The sequence below is a fragment of the Sceloporus undulatus genome, chromosome 3, assembly GCF_019175285.1.
Source record: "Sceloporus undulatus isolate JIND9_A2432 ecotype Alabama chromosome 3, SceUnd_v1.1, whole genome shotgun sequence".
Lineage (NCBI taxonomy): Eukaryota > Metazoa > Chordata > Lepidosauria > Squamata > Phrynosomatidae > Sceloporus > Sceloporus undulatus.
This window is the reverse complement of record NC_056524.1, coordinates 270,681,127-270,690,074: the sequence shown is the minus strand read 5'-3', so window position 1 is coordinate 270,690,074 and position 8,948 is coordinate 270,681,127. Positions and strand designations below refer to the sequence as shown.

General features: G+C 45.9%; 1 protein-coding gene across 1 annotated transcript in view; it reads right to left on the bottom strand.

Moving 5' to 3' along the window:
- Positions 1 to 8,948, bottom strand: part of ARMC9 (armadillo repeat containing 9) — a 1,183,007-nt gene that overhangs the window by 675,451 nt on the left and 498,608 nt on the right. The gene's annotated exons all lie outside the window — the stretch shown is intronic.

Below are 8,948 nucleotides of genomic sequence, written 5' to 3'. Positions count from 1 at the left end.
ATTTGGAAAGCCACCTGGAGGGCATGAAGGCAATCCTCTGGCATTCTCCCACCCACCTGCCCACACCCCCGCCTCGCGCCAGGTTATGCAAGAGCCTGGTCACCTATTAACTCTTCAATCAGCTTGGTGAAATCAGTCCAAACAAACTTTCTGAATGCCAACCATTTGGCTTAAATGTCACCTTGGAAGAATGTCATGGAATCAGAGCTTTGGAGAGTTGGAAGGGTCCCCAAGGGACATCTACAGCAGTGGTTCCCAGCCCTACATCCTCCATTTGTTTTGGACTTTCGCTCCCATAATTCTTGACTGTTGGCCAAGTTGGTTGGGGCTTCTGGGATCTGAAGCCCAAAGCAAATGGAGGACCAAAGGTTGGGCATCACTGATCTAGACCAACTTCCTGCCAGTCATGGAACCTACAGCTCAAGAATACTTGACAAATGTGTTGCCTAACTTACCATGAGTGCCAGTTTGTGGTTGCGGGCACAGCAGGGGTTGGTATCAAGTCCCATGTTCCAGGGCTTTCTAGGAAGGCCATGTAATTTTCCTAAGCTCTGATATGGACCAGGAAGCCCAGCTAAACAGAAGCAACTTGGCTGAGGAACAAATGAAGCTCCACTCGGGTCCATTCCTGACCCATAAGGTCCAGTAGATGGGATCTGTGTGCCCATTATACCTACAATACCCATTATGACAGGATCCCTTATGGGATCTTGGTGTGTGTGTGTGTGTGTGTGTGTGTGTGTGTGTGTGTGTGTGTAGACAACCAGATAATGGGAACAGATGGCTCTGCTTCACTTATAGAGGGCAGGGGAACCACCCAATAGCTTCCACCCATATGGATTCCTTTATCTGTCATTTCAGCACAAGCCAGAAGACATGCTTGGCAAATGTGTTTCCTGTAGTTGGCAGATGGGTTGACCAATGCCTGGATGTGGACCCATGTGGTGGACCAGGCTCATGGTAACCAGATCTCCTAACTGCAAAGGAGGGCAAGGCACTGCAAAATGTAGGGCATTCCAGAAAAATGTAGGCCGTTCCAAAAATTAAAGCTAAAAACAGCCTTATACCTGTAAATATAAATCCATGCTTCTTAGTCATGCTCTAAGTCAAGGACATTTTACTATTTCTCCTGGACAGAAGGCTGAAATGCAGAATAGGTCATGGAAAAGGAAGAGCTCTAGTCACACTGGCCAAGCTATTCAGCTCTAGCCAATAAAATAGTTGGCTCTTCCATCTCAATAAAATGTGGTCTGGTCCTGTTGATTCTAGCTAAATGCAAAGCTCTACATTCACTGCTGGGTCTGCAAACAGATATTCTGCAAATAGATATTTCCTCCTTTTAAAAACCTCGAGCAAAGGAGACTGCCAGAGTGGTACAGTGGTTTGAGTGTTGGAGCCCAGGAGACCATGATCTCAATCCTTGCTCAAATTGTCTATATATTGGTATCGAATTGTAATTGCTTTTCATATGTTCTGCAATAGCGCAAATGAACTGTGATCGGAAAGCCATTCACGCTTTTCTATCAGTAATGGGTTATTCCAATAGCATGATGCTTCCAGGACGTTACAAGAATGATAGGAGGATGACATTGTGTGAAAATCTTTTCCCACTCAAACAAGAATGATGGTAACAATACACTTCCTTAATGCTTTTAACCCCATATGATAATCTTCTAAACCATGGTATCCAGAAATGGGCACAGTACTTTTCAAGTGCTTTTTGGCTACCCATGGCCTGAATTTGAAAATGGCTAAGAGGGAAGAGCTGAGAGGGATTTCCCCCCTCATTTTTATCCCATCTTTCTGCCAGACAGGGACACAAGGTGGGTTTTTATCACAAGATAAAAACATTTTTAAAACTTTACAATAATGTTTTTTAAAAACAATTAAAATCATCTAGTCAAAACAGTATAAAACAATATAAAATTAACATACAAAACCATACGAAACATGTACACATGGTTGTCCACGAAGAAGGACATTTGGCTGTGCATAAGGCAAAAGTACGAATCCTGTGATCCGCCACATGTAGTGTTGGACTACAACTCCTATCAGCCCTAGCTAATGGTGGGGGATGCTGGGAGTTATAGTCCAAAAACATCTGGAGGATTGCATTCCTACTTCTGTTATGAAGCAGATCTTTCCCCACCTGGAAAAACTGGTGGTGCAGTCTTGGGTATTACCTTCAGTGCAATTCATATCAAGTAATTTTCAATCCTTCGATTGACCTGTTGTTTTTTTAAATCCAAATTCTATCACCTTTTATAAGAGCCTTTTACTCAGAACTGGAGGAGACAGCAAAATATTTTGGGAAATCACTTTAAAGCCATTTACAGCTCCAGAAAACAAAATGGTTCTTACTTTGTACCTATAAAGTCAACAAATTTGGCAGAGTGGAAAGATAAGAGGAGGGATGTTTGCAGATGAGGAGCTTATGTGAGCCAGTACTCCTAAGTTTTTCTGGTTTATCTCTAAAACATAAGAAAGTCCAGACCCAGATAATGGTTTCTTTGGGGATTGCAGCTCCCCAAATCCTTTAACGGGGGATTCTGGGTGTTGTAGTGTCCAAGAAACAAATTTCCCAAGCTTTGCAACAGATGTGATATTAGACCTGCTGTATACACCAGACTGATGCAATCATGACAGGCTGTGGTTTTTTTCATATGGGGTGTGTGTTTTAGTTATCTATTTGTCTTTGGTATGTTTTCATGTTAATTTTTTTACTGTTTTAACTAGATAATTTTAATTGTCTTAAAATTCTCATTGTAAAGTTTGTAAAACATTTTATCTTGTGAATCACCTCAGGTCCCTGGGAGAAAGGCGGCATAACAATGAAATCAATAAATTATTTTTAAAATGTTCTAGATCTACTGATGTCTCAGGATTGCTTGTAGTTACTCATCAGAGGATGCAAGGCTTTTTGTATAACCTCAGAGAAACTATTGCCTTTATTGTTTATTCATCTATTCTAGGATTGTTGGACAGCATGTATTTTTGGCATCCAGAATTGCAGACAAAATCTTGGAAAATTCCATTCTCATGGAAAAAATATCCCTTCTATGAGCGTTATATGAGGCTCCCTTTTATGAGCTTTGAACAAGAACGAAAGCTGGAATTCACCTCTTAGGTGGGAGTGAGATAATATCTGCTTCCGTCTTTCTAAATCTTGCATGGTCTTCTGTTATCAAGAGGGCGCAGTGGCACCTGCCTGCGTCACCTGTTCACCAGGTAGAACTGTTATCAATGGTGCCAGCTTGCATCGGATAGTGACACCATGCCCTTTTTTTCACTTTGCAAGATGGAGTCCAGGCATTGGTTCTGGGTGAGCAGAGAGCCCTTGAGCAATTCATGGTCTGTGACCTCATCATCAGAGTTAATGGGCCATGAGGACATTGGCGGGAATTGCCATGTTTATATCTCTGGAGCCTTTCAAGCATGACCCAAGACTCCCTTGGCATCGCATTCCCAACTCTCTCTGGAGTGGGCGACTCTGGCAAGCGATAGCAGCTGACCCAGGCAAAAGTGGGTTGTGAACCAGCTCACCTCTTGAGGATCCCACACCAGAGTGCCTCACCCAACTGGGTGTTTAGCCCAATAAGCCCCTTATAATTAATCAATCAATCAATTAACATTTATTTATATAGCGCTGTAAAATTTTACACAGCACTTTACGTACAGGAGACAAAAAGAGACATAAAACCTGCCAGACGGCGTACACTCTACAGACCAAGCAAAGTTATAAAATTCAGGCATCACATAACAAAATACTGAGAATTATAAAAGGGTACAAGCACAAGGAAGGTGTTACCAACTGGTGAATCAGGTGGTGATCTGGAACACTTCCCTGAACAAAACCGTCTTCAACTCAGCTTTAAAACTAGCCAAGGAGGTGGTTTTCTTTTTTAAAAATTTGAACTGAGGTTTTCTTTCTTTTTAAAGACTCTGTCGGGGTGCTTTCACTGTGTATTCCTGCATGGCAGAATGGGGTTGGACTTCATGGCCCTTGAAGTCTTTTCCAGCTCTATGGAGATTATCACACGGAGGCTTACCATGTTTAAATCACCGGCAAAATGCTCCAGAAGCACAAAGGTGTGATAGTCAGTCATGCTTCTGAAGTACCACTGAAGCATCACCTCTCCTCTCCCATCAGCAAAGCGTCCACAGAACAGCTATTTCTTCATAACGGACGTTCCCATTATTGAAGAAATGGCTGCTTTGTCAACAAGAAAAGAGAGGGGATGCGTTAGTGATGCTTCAGAAGTGCAACCGGCTATCACACCTCCATGCTTCTGGAGCGTTTTGCTGGCAGTTTAAGCATGGTAAACACCTCCGTGTGATAATCCCCTATGATTCTAAACACTTGGGATCATATTACAGTGGGCCTGCTGCATTCTCTGGGGTTAGGGGTACAGACAGTGGCATCACTAGGATTGGTGTCACCCAATGCAGGGGGGAATGAACTGCCTTGCCTCCCCTATGCAGCCCCCCCAGTGGAGCAGACTCAGAAAGTAACCCCACTGCCATGCTGGACTCTGAAGGTAGTGACCTCCCACCATAGGCCTTCTGAGTCTGTGTTGGTCTTGGAAGGCAACGACCTCCCCCTCGCCACTAGCCTTCTGGCCCGCCAGACTCCGAAGGCAGTCCCCCCCCCCCGGCACTCGGGTGGCACTCGGTGTGGTCCGTATCCCTGCACCCCCTAATGATGCCACTGGGTACAGGATGCCTGTGAAAGTGGGAAACAACAACTTAAAAAAAAAAAACCACGTATGTTTTTTACATGATAGAACACATCTCTAGGAATCTCTAGGTCCTCCAGCACAACTCTATAGTCAACATCTGCGCTGGAGGACCCAGTGGCGTCACCCAGTGTGGTAACTCATGGTGTCACCCACCCCATTGACCACACCGTACAGAACCCTTAGTCATGTTTTTGGTACTAATGTTACTTATACATCACAATTCCCGTACAGTATACTGTATATTTTCACTGAATGTAACGGCGATAGTTGTGACATCAAACAACAAGCAAAATTAAAATTACAACATCATTTCACACAGCCTAAATGTACATGGTTTCATGTGTTTAAAGTGAAAATTTGATGATGCTTTTAAAGAATTTTTTAGAAAGAAAAATGGGCTATGAACACATTGGTGGGAATGAGCATGTTTATACTGTATCTTTGGAGCCCACCAAGAATGACCCCAGTCATTTGCTGGCTGGAGAATTCTGGGAATTACCGTATGCTCCTCAAAAACTAATATTTCCAAGCTTGGCTGTATTACCATAATTATAGACTTTCCAGCACTTTTCCTTCTTGTTTTGTTTAGGCTTGTCTTCCTGAAGGCAAAAGACACTTTAAGTCTTGTCCAGGGTCACACAATGGCTCCGCAGTATAGCTTAGGGCAAAGGCTGTGAAGTGTCCTTTCCCATGGCAGGGTAAGACATTATTGTGAAACGCAAGTTGTTAACTAGGAAGCGAAGAAGGTTAATGCTGCTATTGCAACCCAAAATGCCACGTGACCCCAGGAGGCAGTAACTGATAGGAACCTGTCAGCTGAGCTTCCAGCTTTGTGCCTTTGCTTGGTTTTACATTATTGAAATATATTTTGCCAATGTCTTGTTTCTTGACTCACATCACCAAAATTCTGAGGCAAGCCACCATAGATATAGAGAGGGAGCCATCAGGCAGACACCAGCACCATCGAGGACTGCCTGAAGGAAGAGGCCCCTCCCTCTTCAATTGTCATCTCGGCCTCAGAGGGAGCCATCAGGCAGACCCAGCACATCGGGGACTGCCTGAAGGAAGAGGCCCTCCCTCTTCAACTGTCATCTCGGCCTCAGAGGGAGCCATCAGGCGCAGCACCAGCAACATCGAGGACTGCCTGAGGAAGAGGCCCCTCCCTCTTCAACTGTCATCTCGGCCTCAGAGGGAGCATCAGGCAGACCCAGCAACATCGGGGACTGCCTGAAGGAAGAGGCCCCTCCCTCTTCAATGTCATCTCGGCCTCAGAGGGAGCCATCAGGCAGACCCAGCAACATCGGGGACTGCCTGAAGGAAGAGGCCCCTCCCTCTTCACTGTCATCTCGGCCTCAGAGGGAGCCATCAGGCAGACCCAGCAACATCGGGACTGCCTGAGGAAGAGGCCCCTCCCTCTTCAACTGTCATCTCGGCCTCAGAGGGAGCCATCAGGCAGACCCAGCAACATCGGGGACTGCCTGAAGGAAGAGGCCCCTCCTCTTCAACTGTCATCTCGGCCTCAGAGGGAGCCATCAGGCAGACCCAGCAACATCGAGGACTGCCTGAAGGAAGGGCCCCTCCCTCTTCAACTGTCATCTCGGCCTCAGAGGGAGCCATCAGGCAGACCCAGCAACATCGAGGACTGCCTGAAGGAAGTGGCCCCTCCCTCTTCAACTGTCATCTCGGCCTCAGAGGGAGCCATCAGGCAGACCCGCAACATCGGGGTCTGCCTGAAGGAGAGGCCCCTCCCTCTTCAACTGTCATCTCAGCCTCAGGGGAGCCATCAGGCAGACCCAGCAACATCGGGACTGCCTGAAGGAAGAGGCCCTCCCTCTTCAACTGTCATCTCGGCTCAGAGGGGCCATCAGGCGACCCAGCAACATCGAGGACTGCCTGAAGGAAGTGGCCCCTCCCTCTTCAACTGTCATCTCGGCCTCAGAGGGAGCCATCGGCAGACCCGCAACATCGAGGACTGCCTGAAGGAGAGGCCCTCCCTCTTCAACTGTCATCTCAGCCTCAGAGGGAGCCATCAGGCAGACCCAGCAACATCGGGGACTGCCTGAAGGAAGAGGCCCCTCCCTTTCAACTGTCATATGGCCTCAGGGGAGCCATCAGGCAGACCCAGCAACATCGGGACTGCCTGAGAGCTGGTGGGGACTACTTCTGACCGCTGCCCCCCCCCCATGTCACCTGGGAAGAAGCTCCCCAGAAACTGCGGAGGACTGTCTTGCCGCTGTGGTGGGCTTTTTACCAGGGGGGAGGGGTCAGTGAGAGGGGTTTTTTATGTATTCTTAATTGTTTTTGATATTTTGCTGTGAACCGCCCTGATCTGGAGGGCGGTATAAAATATAAATTTATTATTATTATTATTAGATATACAATTGGAAGGCATATAATCCGATAGTTGGAAGAGGCCACGCAAGGGCCATCCAGTCCAAACCCCTGCCATGTAACTCACAATCAAAGCACCCGACAGATGGCTATCTGGTCTCTGTTTAAAAAACTCCAAAGGAGGAGATTCTACCACAATCCAAGCCAGTGTCTTTCACTGTCAAATAGCTCTCACAGTCAAGTTCTTCCTAACATTGAGGTGGAATCTCTTTTCCTGTAGTTTGTATCCACTGATCTGTATCCCAGTCTCTGTAGCTGCAGAAAACAAGCTTGCTCCATCCTCAATATTACACCCCTTCAAATATTTAAACAAGGCTCTCACACCACCCCTTAACTTTCTCTTCTCCAGGCTAAACATCCCCAGCTCCCTAAGTCGTTCCTCATAGGGCATGGTTTCCAGACCCTTCACCATTTTAGTCACCCTCCTTTGGACATGATCCAGTTTCTCAATGTCCTTTTTGAATTGTGGGGCCCAGAATGGGACACAGTATTCCAGGTGAGGTCTGACCAAAGCAGAATAGGGTGGCACTATTACTTCCCTCAATCTAACGATATACTTCTATTGATGCAGCCTAGCAGCACAAGGGACATCTAGTTCAACCTCCTGCCATGTGGGCATGCACAACTAAAGCACTGCCAAAAGATGGCCATCCAACCTCTTTTTAAAGACCTAGGAGACTGTTCTGCTGTTGAACAGCTCTTACAGTAAAGAAGTTCTTCCTAAGGTTTAGTTAGAATGCCTTTTCTTGTGATTTTAATTCATTGGTTCATGTTCTAGTCTCTAAAGAAGGAGAAATGCTCTATCTTCTGCATGACATCCTTTCAGGTATTTAGAGACAGTTGTATTGTATCACCTCTCAGTCTTCTCTTCTCCAAGCTAAATATATCCAGTTCACATAAGACCTTTCCAGACCTTTGATCGTCTTGGTCAAAGGTCTTGGTCTGGAATGGGGGTGCCCAGAACTGTATGGTTCAATGCAGGGATGTTTGGCCATGTTTGTAAGTGGCTTAATTTCATGGATGTGAAAGACAGTTACAATCTAGACCTAAACATGCTTATCTGGGAGTAAGCCCCAGTGAGTTCAATAGAGTTACTACCATGAGGATGAGCTTAGGATCTTTGTGATCCTTATTCAGCTTTCTGAAGCTGAATGCACAACTGGTGCCCACTTCATAGCACACAGTTAAAGGGCTATGATTCAACTTTAACTGCAGTGACCACATTTATGTGCATCTCTGCGAGTTTGGTTGCTCACACATGTCTGCGCTCAAATAAAGATGGAGTCAATGATGTGAATGTATTCAAAGCACCTTCAAGGCATGCAGAATTTTATCCTGGCTTATCCTGGGTCTATTTTGGAAGTTTGCCCTATCCTGTTGGAGTGGGCAAAAGCAAACTGCTGCAGCCTCTTGCCACTTGTCTATTCTTCCCCATTAACTTTTGCCACCGCGACTTCATTTTGATGTTGCTTGGTCACATGTGTCCTAGTTTTCCTCTGTGAAATGTTGGCAGGTGTGCAACACAGAGGAGTCATATGCTGGGTTTTTGATTTTGCATTGTGTGTTCTTTCTCTTACGGACACTTTTAGCAAGGCACACCTGGTTTGCTCCAGCAGTCTGTTTGTGCAAGCTGTAATCTGGTGGTTAATATAGGTTGCATATTAGCAAGACGTGAGGGGGCTGGAGGGGGTGGGTTGGTTCAGTTGCTTCCAGAAATCCATCTTGCACAGGAGGGGCGGGCAGGGAAGGGGAGTGGTCAGAGCCAAACAACCCACTTATTTTTCCTAAATTGCCTATAAATATCTGAAAAAATGTGAG